General features: G+C 37.5%; 1 long non-coding RNA gene across 1 annotated transcript; it reads right to left on the minus strand.

Annotated features, from left to right (window-relative positions):
- Positions 1–9,613: 9,613 nt before the first annotated feature.
- LOC139696795 (uncharacterized) lies at positions 9,614–11,966 on the minus strand. The gene is made up of 3 exons (XR_011702663.1): positions 11,859–11,966; positions 11,392–11,555; positions 9,614–9,700 (listed from the first exon to the last, which is right to left on the minus strand). It is a non-coding gene; the product is annotated as an uncharacterized lncRNA (long non-coding RNA).
- Positions 11,967–14,734: the final 2,768 nt, after the last annotated feature.

Below are 14,734 nucleotides of genomic sequence, written 5' to 3' on the forward strand. Positions count from 1 at the left end.
GCTGGTGGCACGGGAAAAACATTTTTAATTAATTTAGTTCTCGCTGAAATCAGGGTTCATGGAGAAATTGCTCTAGCCGTTGCATCTTCAGGTATTGCAGCGACATTAATGGAAGGAGGAAGAACAGCCCACTCTGCCCTTAAGTTGCCACTTAATATTTCCCGACAAGAAAATCCCACATGTCATATAAATAAAACAAGCGGCCAGGCACAAGTTCTTATAGAATGTAAATTGATAGTATGGGATGAGTGTACGATGGCTCATAAAAAATCTCTTGAGGCCCTCAACGCAACACTTCAAGATCTTAGAGGAAACTGTAGTTTAATGGGAGGAGCTCTGGTACTCCTGTGTGGAGACTTCCATCAAACTCTGCCTGTCATTCCAAAATCGACTCCAGCCGATGAAATGTATGCCTGTTTAAAACATTCTGTTCTATGGAATCATGCCCAAGAAATTAGCCTTAAACAAAACATGCGAATCCTCTTAAGAGATGGGAATGCTCAAAATTTTGCAAATAAACTTTTGGAGATTGGAGAAGATAGATTAGTTATTGAAGCATCTGGTATGATAAAATTGTCATCAGATTTATGTGTATCGGTGAAAACTGTCCGCGATATGATACAAGCAGTCTATCCTAACGTTAATCAAAATTATAAAAATTTAGAATGGTTGCGAGAAAGAGCCATTCTTGCTCCTAAGAATGATGATGTTAATGAAATTAACAAGGAGATACTAGCCATGCTGCCAGGAGACGTGATAGAATATAAATCGGTTGATACCGTGGTGGATGCTGACGAAGCCGTCAATTATCCAACGGAATTCCTAAATTGACTTGATCCAGCTGGATTTCCACAACATCGCCTTATACTTAAAGTAGGATCTCCAATCATTTTATTGCAAAATTTAGATCCACCAAAACTCTGCAATGGGACACGATTGTGTGTGACAAAATTAATGAAAAATATAATCCAGGCAGTCATTTTAACTGGAAAAGGAAAAGGTGAAATAATTTTTATTCTACGGATACCTCTAATCCCAACTGATCTTCCCTTCAACTTTAAAAGATTACAGTTTCCAGTCCGGGTAGCTTTTTCAATTACCATTAATAAATCACAGGGACAGTCTTTAAAGTTTTGTGGTGTTGATCTAAGATCGCCATGTTTTAGCCACGGGCAACTTTATGTTGCTTGCTCCAGAGTAGGTTCGCCTAAAAATTTATATATTCTTTCTCCTGGATATGAAACAAAAAATGTAGTTTATAAACAGGTGTTAAATAAAAAAGATTCTTAAATTTGTATGAAGTAGTGTATTATTGTACTTTATAATTTGTTGTTTTTATTTATGTAGTTTATTTATATTATTGTTTCTCCCTAACCCGTGCAAAGCCGGGTATTCAGCTAGTAGTAGAATAAAGGGTACTATTGACTCAATTGAGATGCCTGTGAAGGAAGAAAAAACTTTTGAATGTGCAGTGTGTTTCCATGAAACTCCAGAGGGATTGCTCGTGCTCATCTCCATCTATAGAACACCAACTGGTGATTTTCATGCATTTATTAAAAAACTGGACCTACTCTTTTGCTCCTTATATGCAAACAACCGGATACTCGTGTCGAACGGCGACCTCAACTGCAATCTCTAAGTTGACTCCCCTCACAGATCCGAATTGCTGAATTTGTTCAAAACTCACGGCATGGAATGTTTTAATGATAATCCTACCAGAGTCACTCCCACATCCACCACCCTAATTGATTACGCTGTGACCAACCTTAACCAAGAAAATGTAGTAACAACTGTTGGTGACCTAGGTATAACAGACCATAGTATGGTGAAAATAAGCATTGATACTAACCAACCAATGGAGAGCCTACATGATAAAATTTACCTAAGTCTGTCTCTTACTCATGGAAATATGCAGCATTTTCTGCTCTTTCTACAGTCCCAAAACTGTAACAACGTCAATGGCCTTAAGTCAGTAGGCAAAGGATTCAATTACTTTTATTCAATTTTCAAACAAAATTTTGAATTGTGTTTCCAAGTAACACATAAAATATTTCATAGAACAAAATGTAAGCTATGGCTAACTGAAGAGATCTGTTATTACTCAACTATCCTTAAAAAACTTGCCATCTCCAGTAAAAGTTCAAACAATCATGAGCAAAGGTTACTCTATTAGGAATTTCAAAAATATTACCGTTAACTGATTTCTACCACAAAAGAACTTAAAATGATGATAAGTTACTTTTTTCCAATAATAAGTCCAAAACTTCGTGGGAAATAATTAATGATTGTAGAGGTAAGAAAAATCCACTACTCACTCTCCCAAAACTTCGTAACCCTGAAAATAACACTGCCATTAGCCATTCATCTTTAGCTAATAACTTTAACAAACACTACGTATCAGCTCCTTACCCAACTATTTCTCCAGCAAATGTGCTTTTTGCAAATGCACCATCGTCAATGTTTGTGGAGGGCACTTTGGGTGAGTACGCCGTCCGTCGGATGGGACGTTAAACTGCGGACCCCTTGGCACCTTTTGTTATTAAGAGTAGGCTAATGCCGACGCCGGGTTTCTCTCCACCCTTCATCCTTTTCTGTCCATCCCCTGTGGTGCAAATGACCTCAGCTGTTGGTCGCCTCCCCTAAAAACTACTACTATATTCCCATGTTCAGCCATGGAACTGACCAACATAATCAATGAAATCCCTAACAAATTTAGTCCTGGATTAGATGACATCCCAGGGATAGTCATAAAAAGGTCGTTTAATGCTATTAAGGATCAGCTGCTGTTCTTAATTAATGAATCCCTGTGAATATGCCAGTGAACTTTTAACAAAAACTCTCGTTGCTATTATTACTTTTTATTACTTGTATATTCTATTTTACTGTTGAAGTTAATGTTATCCTTCTGTCCTCTTTTTTAATCTCTCTTCTCCGGTGGTCTGGTGGAGGTTTTACCGGTTTCCCTCCGCCCTTGGGTGAATGCCGGGCCGATACCGCTGAAAAGAAAAGAAATATCAAAGGTTTTCCGCAACTGCTACCATCTTTGTAGCCTTTCCTGTATTTAATTTTTCCACCCCGAAGAGGAGTATATCCTAAAACGGGGTTTCTGTATTGTTTTTATTATGTTTCAATGTATATTTTATCCAGTCTTGTAAAACTGTGCTTTACAGAAATGAAAACCTTTAAAACTGAAAAAAATACTGAAACTTTTGCCCTGCACGGAATGATACCCCTTACTGATGATACTCACTTCTCTTGTACTCAGCACATAATTTTGTAAATATCTTATATATATGTTGTGACACATGAATATTCCATGTCTTGTTTCATCAATGTATGTACATAAACAGAGAAAAATGACTTTGCCGCTTCACGGACAGACGAGGGAAGACCAAATGCCTCTTACAACAATGTATTTCAATCCATGATGCTTCACGTTTTGGCCCCCTCTTGCACCACCTCACGGTAACACCTGTTTTTGAAATGCGGTTCAATTAAGGCGGTCTGAGTGAGGTTTTTCCGGGTTTCCTCACTCCCTCGGGTGAATGCCAGGCCACATGCCACCCTGGAGAAATATGCAAAAGCCATTGTTATACACATGGCCACTTTTTAAGCCCTTTCATGCAACTGCATTCATACCCATAAAAATTCCGTCTTTTTCTCTTACCCGAAGAGGCTTCGGCCTATAACGGGCGTTTGTCACGCAACTGTAACTATGTTGTAAATATCCTGTAAACTGTTTCTGGCAAATAAAAACCTATAAAACTGAACTTAAGCTCTGGTTTTCCACAACCATCTTTGTAGCCTTACCTTTATTTAATTTTTCCACCCCGAGGAGGAGTATATCCTAAAATGGGGTTTCCGCATTGTTGTTGTTATGTTTCAACTATATATTTTATATTCATTCTTGTAAGCTGTGCTTTCCAGATATAAAAACCTTTAAAACTGAAACTGAACTAATGTTCTGAACTTCGCCCTGAAGACGATGGTAGAGTCAGCCTTAGAAGCGTCGGTGTACTGCAACCTGACCCGGTGGGAAACCCGAGAGAACTTCTTGAAGAATATGATTTATTACATTACAAACAGCAGAGATTGTGGACTTCCCTCAACGGAAACCATGTTGATTAGAAGACCAGAGGTTGTTACTTTCCAAGAATGATACAAGTCTATTGTAAAATACCTGTTCAAATATTTTAGAAAAAAGATTGGATTGATGTTGGGCGATAAGAATTTAGATCTGAAGTATTGCCTTTACTTATAAAGAGGAATCACTTTTGATGTTTTTAATCCATCCATCAAATAATGTTTAGTTAATGTAATGTTTATAACCCATCAAATATGTTTTGATAAATAGTGTCTTTGATATATGGTGCATTAGTTGCACAGGAGTCATTTGTATGACACATGGGTACTGCCATATAGTCAATGCAGCAGATTTAAACAGAAATTGTGCAAATAATTTAATTATTAATTTAATATTTGCTTGCACAGATTGTATGCCATTAAGAGGGATATTACAGTATGTGTTCCAGGTATTCATGTGCCATAAAATATAATACTTTATATTTCAATCAATTTAGTAATAAGGCGTTCATGGCATGAACTGATTTGACTTTGAGCTCACTGTATAGTTGCAGTTTGATACCATCTCAATGTGGCCACTATGTGGGATTTTTGAACCTGCTTCACAAAAAAAGATATTTTGCCAGAATGACTAATAAGAATAATTACCCATAATGACTATTTAATGGAAAAACCATTTCGCATTAACTCGGTGGACTTGGTTGCTCCTACTTCGTTGATGTCGCTGTGGTTGGCAAGTTTCATTTCACCATCAGATGGGTGACTTTATGGAATGCGGATAGTTTCCAATTACAGGACTATTGAAATGATCTCAGATTGCACAACTCTGCAAATAATTGAAAGGCTTTGAACTTTGTTGAAAATGAACTTATAAGAATTGCAAATTGAGTTCATCATCTATGGGGCATAATTTATTCAACAAAATAAAAGAATTTCTTTTGTAAAATACATCATGCATTGCATACCATACTGAGATAATTGTCCATGATAGCTAAGGGTGATGCTTCCCATGAATTTACACCTCTTTAACTCCTTTTATTGACCCGTGAGATCATCTTTCTCGAAAGGCATTCCTCCAAAAATAAAGAAATTGCATTTGAATAGCATATAAAAGTTAATAAAATGGGTGCTCCAACCCCTTGGATTCACAGAAGTATACCATTCCCATTATTAATTACCTCGCGTGGTAACGGCACTTACGTTTTTTCAAAATGTCAACTGACTGTGCTGAACACAATAAGAGCCCTTTCCGAGTTTCATTATGTTTTTATGCATTCCATTGACTGGAGTCCTGCCCTTGATACGAATGTGCAAATTGGTATCTTGACGCAAATAATGCTGTTCACACCATTCCACCATATATCCCAGAATAAAAATATATTAAGGTTTCTAAGAACCTGTGGGAGATGCCGCGACAGTAACTTTTAACGGAGTCATCCACTACTATGCATTTCAATGCAACAATTTCAGAGTAAAAATTATTCGCCTTGCCCAGGATTAGAACCCAGATCCCACATCAAGGGATCCGGATTCAAATTCCGGTCAACTAGAATGATTTTTAGACTGAAATTGTTGCATTTTTAAGTTAATAAACATTTGAATGAAAATTCCTTTTGTCTTCAATTTATATTCACAGAAAAACTGTTAATCACTGTTTAATGTTAACAGTCCCAAAAGTATTAGATTGAAATCCAGGAAAATTTGAACAGACTACATTTGAAACTGGAAAACCAACGATAAGCAAAAATATAAATAAAAATTAATACATTACTACAATGACGAGTACACAGAAATACTTAATGAAGATATCTAAATTTAAGTCTTTGTATTTCCATTTTCATATATTCACAGCAGTTTCCTTTCCTGTCGTGCAAAGCCTAACATGGTGACAGCATTTCCCATCTCTTTTGGGTAGAATAAGTCAATTAAAACCTTTAGTAATCTAGCATGTATTTATTACAAAGCAAACAATCTACTAGGCTTTCAAAAAAATTTTCATTTCTTTTACAGTTGGAAAGACATTTAACATTCAATGCTCTATTCCATTCAGAGTTGAACGCTAAGTACTTGTACCTGAATTCCATGTAAGGTTAACAATGATCATATACATTCTTTTAATATTTCATAAACTATTACATTTTTAAAAAAGTAAAAGCATGCATGAAAGCCATTATACACAATATTTTGGTGCAATTATTAACAATAATTTAAGGAATACACTGCAAATTACATAATTTGAAATTTATAGCGTGACATCCTGTGACACAATATTCATATTACACATACTTTTACACAATTATGCTTTCAACATTCCTACTTTTAATGATCATCATCAACGTTAAATATCCAGATATTAAGTATCTGAATCACATTAATCCAGATTATACAAAATCACTTCTTCGGAAAAATAAAATTTGAAAACTGAAGTTATGCTTTTGAAAAATCCCCAATTCGTTACCATTTTCAACCATACAGCAGAGGTGAAGCAATTGGCAATAATATCCAAATTAAAATTATCAGAAGATTATTAATTCCAAGACATGCTGGGAGATGTCTGGACAAATACTTTCTACAGAATCATCCACTAAATGTGCATTACAATGCAACAATTTGCAGGTGTATTTTAACAAAATAAAATTGTTCCATGGTAAGCAAATGAGCTGCTATAATACCAATTTTAATATTTACTTTTAGGGCTTTGATATTAAGGTTTTACCCTAACTGTACAGTTAAATGCAATTCTAGTATATATGCAAAATATTTTCAAGTTTTCTTGAGCTTGAAATGTTTAACATTGAGTACTAATCAACTCTAGCGAAATATTCAAGGGAATTAAGTCCGAAACATGAAATAAGGATTTCATTGTGAATGGATACACCTCGTATAAAGGAATATTGTAATTACACGGAAATTAAAATATGAAAAAGAGGATAAAGATATTTGTCGAGTAAAAAAAAAGAGCATTTTGGCAAAAACAGAATTTATTTCAATACATGACAATGCAGGGCAACTACATGAGCACCAATGTCACAATTTGAGGTTATTTTAAATATATATTACATATATATACCCTGCAAGGCACCACCATGGTGTGGGGCAGGGGGTGAATACAAACCAGAATAATTTTTACCCGAACATGACCCTACCGCAGTGGAACAATGTTATCACGATCCCTTATTGTTCATGCAAAAAAATGACACCTTAAATCTATTCATTCTACACTTAAATCGCTCTAACTTTATTTGCATGATCCCTCCTACCATAGTACGATGGGGATAATCATACATTTTCATTATCACTGATAAAGAAAATACGCTACCAAGTTTAGGATGTGAACATCTTACAAATCTATCTCCTCTACGTTGGTTGCACACATTCCAATTCGGCAATTAATCCAAATTCATTTAGGATCCCATACACTTGCAGCATATTCTAAATGAGACCTAACCAATGACAGTTAACATTCTCTTTGACCTTTTCATCACATTACCCAGTAATCCTCTAATAAATCCTAATTTTTTGTTAGCTTGTCCACATTGCTTGAATGTGTTTCACACGGGAGAGATTGTGAGAGAGGGTAATCAGCTGCATTTGAGTCAACTCACTATCTAATCCATCCACCTTTGAATATATCACTTCTCTTTGAACCCAACCATTCAAAAAGTCTTTAATCTAACCCCTCATATTTCTATCTATGCCATATGCTTAATATTAAAATAATACGCAGTATAGTTCGGTAATTCACTTTTGTTTTAGGATGGGAAGAAATGCGAGGAGATAAAAGCAAAGTTGGACGCTGTTTATGGGGACACTTCGCCATCTATGACCACAGTTAGATATTGGTTCAACGAATTTAAACGTGGGCGAACATATGTTTTTGATGAGGAGCGACCAGGACGCCCGGCAGATGGTTACCAATGAAATCATTCGAAAGTCCACACCATGATGCTTGCTGATCAACGAACGAATGTGCGTGAAGTAGCAGAGGCCGCGGGTGTGTCGATCGGAACGGCAATTAATATTTTACGTGATAAATTTGCCATGAAAAAGTTGTTGGCCCAATGGGTGCCGCGATCGCTCACAGTAGATAACAAGCTGATCCGGCTGTCAACTTCGAAGCAGTGTTGGCAGCAATTTAAGCGAGATCTGAAGGTGTTTTTGTGTTGAGTTGATGAAACCTGGATTCATCATTACACACCAGAAACCATGCAACAATCAACACAATGGATTTATCCCGGTGAATCTGCTCCAAAGAAGGCGAACATGGTCCGATCGGCCAGAACGGTCTTAGCAATGGTTTGTGGGATGCAAATGGAGTCATCCTCAGGGATTTTTAATAAAAAGGAAGAACAATGAGTAGGGAATACTATAGTGAGTTATTGGACCACTTTGACAACAAATTAAAGGAGACACGGCCGCATTTGGCAAAAAAGAAAGTGCTGTTTCACCACGATAACGCACCAGCACATTCATCCGGAGTTGTCGCCGCCAAACTGCATGAACTACATTATGAATGGCTGCCGCACCCCCCGTATTCACCCGATCTGCCTCCCTGCAACTTTTCCTTATTCCCTAACATGAAGAAATGGCTCGCAGGAAAAAATTTAGCTCAAACGAGAAAGTTATCATCAAGACAGAGGCGCATTTTGGAGAGTCTGACAAATCCTATCTTTTGGAGGGGTTAAAAAAAATGGCCGGAAAGTTGGGAGAAGTATATCTTTCCAACAGGGGACTGTTTAAAAATAATAAAAATGTTTTTGAAAAAACAGTTTCTTCATTTCTAACACGGGTACTTATGGAACCGCCCTCGTAGATTCTCCTCTGTCGTCGTCCTTCTTGTGTTTTCAGATGAGAAGTTGATGTGAACTGAGATCCCAGACTGCTTTACAATGAATCCCAAGATGCTAGCTGTCAGGGGACTCTCCGCTTGCAGCCGGTGATACATCCTCTGAACCAAGGACTCTTGTTCATCGTCTGCATCCAAGATGGATGGTCGTGATGCAATCTCTCCCCCCTGCATCGACTCTCACCCCTTCAGCAACTGTCCCCGCTCCCCCGACCTCCAGAGAGGCACTCTTCTCAACAAGCGACGGCACTCCAGACTCTAAAGCAATCAACAGTGTGTCCCTCTACTTCAATTCCCTCTCCAGGTCCACAATAGTCTCTCTCTCTCAGAGATCCAATTTCCCTAGTCATGTTAAGCATCACTTCATCTTTTAATGCATTAAATTGACGTGACATATCACGTTTTAGTGATTTCAACTCATTCAAAATACTAAAGCTAAATGGTGTCCTTGAAACTGATTGAAACTGTCTTCGCACACCGCTGCATTGGTTCACCAATCGCACCAACTTCAGGATCTCCATTCTAGCTCTCAGGTTGGCATCATCAGTGCTACTGGTGATCATCACTTCGGCCACCTGCACTCTGACGACAGGAGCCATTGAATAAGGCGGTGAAGAGTCGCTCCTCTGCGGAGGGGGAGTCGTTGGCATGGTGTGCTTCCATTGGTGCTGTGGCGTGCATCGAAGGAGAGGCGTACAATTGATTGGATGTGCACAGGTGAGTGGATCTCATGGGGAAGATTAATTCTGTCGAATGAATCTTCTATTTTGGCTGCAATTGAGTAAGAAAGAAGCTGGATATTATTAAGAATAAGTAGAAACCACGTATACCAAAACACTTGCTGGCACTCTTCGATGGCAAGGAAATGTCATAAGATTAGTGTCGTTTGATTATGTAAGTCCAATTAAATAATCGTTTAGTTTATAGGAGGAATGAGTTTCTTTTTGTTCAATCTGAAGCAAGTATAGTCTTCTCCAAATATTTCCATCCTCCTCAAAGCATCAAAATTTTAGTTAGTTTGGCTCTCTTTTGCAGACTGGCATTTGCATAAATATTCTTTGATTAATATATTTCAAAAGCAATTGGATAACTTTTGATGATACTGTGTTCATTAAACCTACTCATCTTTAGCAAAGATTGAAACTGGAACTCTTAGATAGGTGCTCTTCTTATACACAGTGTGTGTTTCAACTTAAAAATCATATTATTGCAGAAAAGACCAACATCATGCACTACAACACGTCATAAGAAATAAAATTAGTGTGGATGGAGGCATTTACTACAAAGACACAAGATCTTATTTCAAATTAAAAATGAATACTATGTTAAACGTAACTTTGGCAGAGGAATACACACATTAAATTGTGAAAAAATGAGAAAGCCTCAAAACATATTTGAAAGCTTCAAATCATTGAACTCTTCCAATGAGGTTTTTTGTATGAAGTAAGAATTAAATGTAAAGAAATGCCAGAAGTACAAAATGGCAATATGCAATACATATGAGGACCTAATTTACTCTGGATTTAATCCAAATATCTATGAAATTTGCAGTCCATTACAAAATCAACTAATTTAAGTTTTGCCCAAAACTGGATCAGCCTTATATGCCTTAAATATATTTACAAACATTACCATGACGTACTTCAAGGGAAGGGTAAAATATTAGAAATGTATGACTAGCATAACTGGATTAGATAAGTTTCAACACAGTTTCGTGGTTCCAAATACAGAAACTGATTTCATTCCACAATAATACATTTCAGCGAAGCAGAGAGTATGTAACACAATCGAGCAGTAAAAAAAATACCTTGAGCTTCAAAGGTGAACCTTGCATGTTTTTATAATATTCCAGTGTATCAAAGAGAAGAGTCGTTACCATGCAGCATTGGAGTATATGTAAATATATTAACAGTTGACACTCATTATATGAACACACTACATAAATATGCAAACAAACCATAATAATTACACAACTGTACACGGTTAAGGCCAAGTCATTAACAACGGAGGAATGAATGTTCCTACTTTTACCCATGAGAGCACCCGGTTTGTTGGAACAATGGTTGATGCACCACGGGAATATCACGTCAAAGTACATGAAGTACTGGAACTAGAATATATCCCAAAAAAATGAATGCTTAGGCAATCTAAATTTATAAGGGTACATTAAGCAAACAAAAAGAAGCACCTCGCAAGTAATTATGCACTACTTTAGTTTAACTGGACGTTCTGCGGTGACCTATTTCATATCACTCTTTAAATAAGTGTTTTGTGACTTGAGTAATTTCTTCATAAAAGTGATGCCAAATTTTTAGCATTGACGTGATCATAAAATGAAGGGCATTGATGAAATAACACCTCGTCATATTTAACTAATGATCTCAATTAGGAATCAATGATACACTTCTATATTTCCATGGTGAAAGGCAGCTGTTTCACCATTAGGCACTCATGGTACAGACCCAAGTGTGTCAGCCCGGCATCAGCTGCAGACAAGTTCGCTGGATCGAATGCAGTACTGCCAAGTGGAACGGAACAGGAAAGCACCACATTACTCTCTCTAGAATATGCAGCCTTCCTTTGCAGTCTCATATTAGTCCAATGTAGCAGCTGCAGTAACCCAATTCTAAAATAGAAATACCAATGATGACATTAGGTTTATTAACTGCTTCATAATACATTCACAGGTGAACTGATCGGTGGGCCTCCAAATATACAGTAATTAATTATGACAGCCTACAAAAATCTTTAGCAAAAACTACTGAAAAAGTATACATCTTGGTGAGTACATCCTAAACTGAAAATACCCGGAAAAATCTATCATTACACGAGAAGATACACCAAGTATCTTCAATCCAATAGCAGCAGATGTACTTTAAATTATACATTAACCATTATATTTGACACAATAGGAAACATTTCTACTAACCAATAATGCCGCAGAAGTAAATGATTCTCTGCAAAATGGCGATCCAATTTGATTACCTCTTCTAGAAAAATTAAGGCAGCAATTTCCGGACCGCTGATAAACAAAGTTATCCACTGCTGGCAAAAACTGTAATTGAGATCAGAAAAGGATAAAGTTGAATTGGTATATCTTAAACAATTGATGCAACAGACCCTGCGGGAAACCCTTTCTATGAAGGTTGATCTTTCACCTATCTAATTGATATCATTTAAAGATAATAAGAGCATGACCCATCCAATTCCCAGGAACCCATGACCACAGTCAATCATCTCCTGCCCTCCTCCCACACCCTTGTATGCCTGATGCACTAGGCCTCACGCAAGACAAGTGGGCAAAGCAATAGGTAGACAGACAGAGGCCTTCATTAGGGCAAAATTGAGACCAAACCATCCCTTCTTCATTCAACCAATTATCATTTACAAAATATAATGGCCATAAAATTATATATATATATATATATATACATATATATATTAATATACACCCACACTAGAGAAAATTACAGTGGGAAAAGAAAACAAAATAGGGAAAGTTTAAGCAAAGAATGAGATATGTGGGAAAAGTTAGGGAGAGCGTGGCGTTGCTCACATGGTAAAAACCCAAGCAGGAAAACGGCCACGAAGAGAAGGGGGTTATGAAAAACCTGCAACAACACAATTAGATGAATTAAACTAAGAAATATACACGAAAGATAATGAAAAATATACTGTAGAAAAATGAAAGAATATGTAGATGCCAGCGAGCAGCTAGTTTCAAGGAGGATATTCTTGTAAATAAGACAGATATGATCCTCTTTTGAAGGTCTTGGCTCACAAATAATCAAAATGGGGTATTGAGAAGAGAGGATACAAGAAGCATCTTTAGGGAGGGAGGAGCAATGTGCTTTAACCTTTTCAGTGACTGAAGGGTTTATTTTTCTGCAGATAGTAATTGCATGGTCAGTAGAGGATAACATTTTGTTGCTGTTAAGGTCTATTTATTTACTGTTCTCATGTATGGTTTGATAGATACCTGCAATGTTGGAGGTGCGAGTTACTACTCTCAAAGCTTATGGCATAAGATCAAATATCCTGAATTGGATTTAAGACTAATTAAATGTTCAGGCACAGGGTAGTCATAGATGGAGTTGGAGCGAATTCAGTAGAAGTAACTTTCAGTAAGTGTTCCCCAGGGAAGCGTTCTTGGACATCTTATATTCCCAGTGTACATCAACAACATTCGTTCATAGTCACTATTAAGATACATTTATTTGCCAACAATGCAGTGGAAGTTGGATTGATTGCCCAACTGGAACGCATGCATCGTGGATGGGTAAGATTATGTATTGCATTTCGCCATTTTAAACGTTGGGCATTTCTTTACAGTGAATTACAAGACTTCATAGGAGGAGTTCAATGATTTGAAGCTGTCAAATATGTTTTGAGGCTTTATTTCCCGTTTTTACATTTTAATCGGTATATTTACGCAAATTGGAGCATATTTTACAGTCTCACCAATGTAAATGTGATTCCTCTGCCAAAGTTACGTTTAACATTCATTTTTAATTTGAAATAAGATCTTGTGTCTTTGTAGTAAATGCCTCCATCCACACTAATTTTATTTCTTATGACGTGTTGTAGTGCATGATGTTGGTCTTTTCTGCAATAATATGATTTTTAAGTTGAAACACACACTGTGTATAAGAAGAGCACCTATCTAAGAGTTCCAGTTTCAATCTTTGCTAAAGATGAGTAGGTTTAATGAACACAGTATCATCAAAAGTTATCCAATTGCTTTTGAAATATATTAATCAAAGAATATTTATGCAAATGCCAGTCTGTAAAAGAGAGCCAAACTAACTAAAATTTTGATGCTTTGAGGAGGACGGAAATATTTGGAGAAGACTATACTTGCTTCAGATTGTAAAAAAGAAACTCATTCCTCCTATAAACTAAACGATTATTTAATTGGACTTACATAATCAAACGACACTAATCTTATGACATTTCCTTGCCATCGAAGAGTGCCAGCAAGTGTTTTGGTATACGTGGTTTCTACTTATTCTTAATAATATCCAGCTTCTTTCTTACTCAATTGCAGCCAAAATAGAAGATTCATTCGACAGAATTAATCTTCCTCATGAGATCCACCCACCTGTGCACATCCAATCAATTGTACGCCTCTCCTTCGATGCATGCCACAGCACCAATGGAAGCACACCAAGCCAACAACTCTCTCTCCGCAGAGGAGCGACTCTTCACCGCCTTATTCAATGGCTCCCCGTCGTCAGGGTGCGAGGAAGTGTCAGGGGACTTGCGCATGAGGGGTCAGATGACACTACGTGTCAGTCGGGGCAGGGGTAGGCAAGCGGTTGCAGAGGCTAATGGGGATGGGAGCGAACCGCAGGCAGAGGGACCTAGACGGTGATGACATGGTGCAGGTGGCCGAAGTGATGAGCACCAGTAGCACTGATGATGCCAACCTGAGAGCTAGAATGGAGATCCTGAAGTTGGTGCGATTGGTGAACCAATGCAGCGGTGTGCGAAGACAGTTTCAATCAGTTTCAAGGACACCATTTAGCTTTAGTATTTTGAATGAGTTGAAATCACTAAAACGTGATATGTCACGTCAATTTAATGCATTAAAAGATGAAGTGATGCTTAACATGACTAGGGAAATTGGATCTCTGAGAGAGAGAGACTATTGTGGACCTGGAGAGGGAATTGAAGTCGAGGGACACACTGTTGATTGCTTTAGAGTCTGGAGTGCCGTCGCTTGTTGAGAAGAGCGCCTCTCTGGAGGTCGGGGGAGCGGGGACAGTTGCTGAAGGGGAGAGAGTCGATGCAGGGGGGAGAGAT

The sequence above is a fragment of the Hetaerina americana genome, unplaced genomic scaffold, assembly GCF_022747635.1.
Source record: "Hetaerina americana unplaced genomic scaffold, ioHetAmer1.1.p SCAF_7, whole genome shotgun sequence".
Lineage (NCBI taxonomy): Eukaryota > Metazoa > Arthropoda > Insecta > Odonata > Calopterygidae > Hetaerina > Hetaerina americana.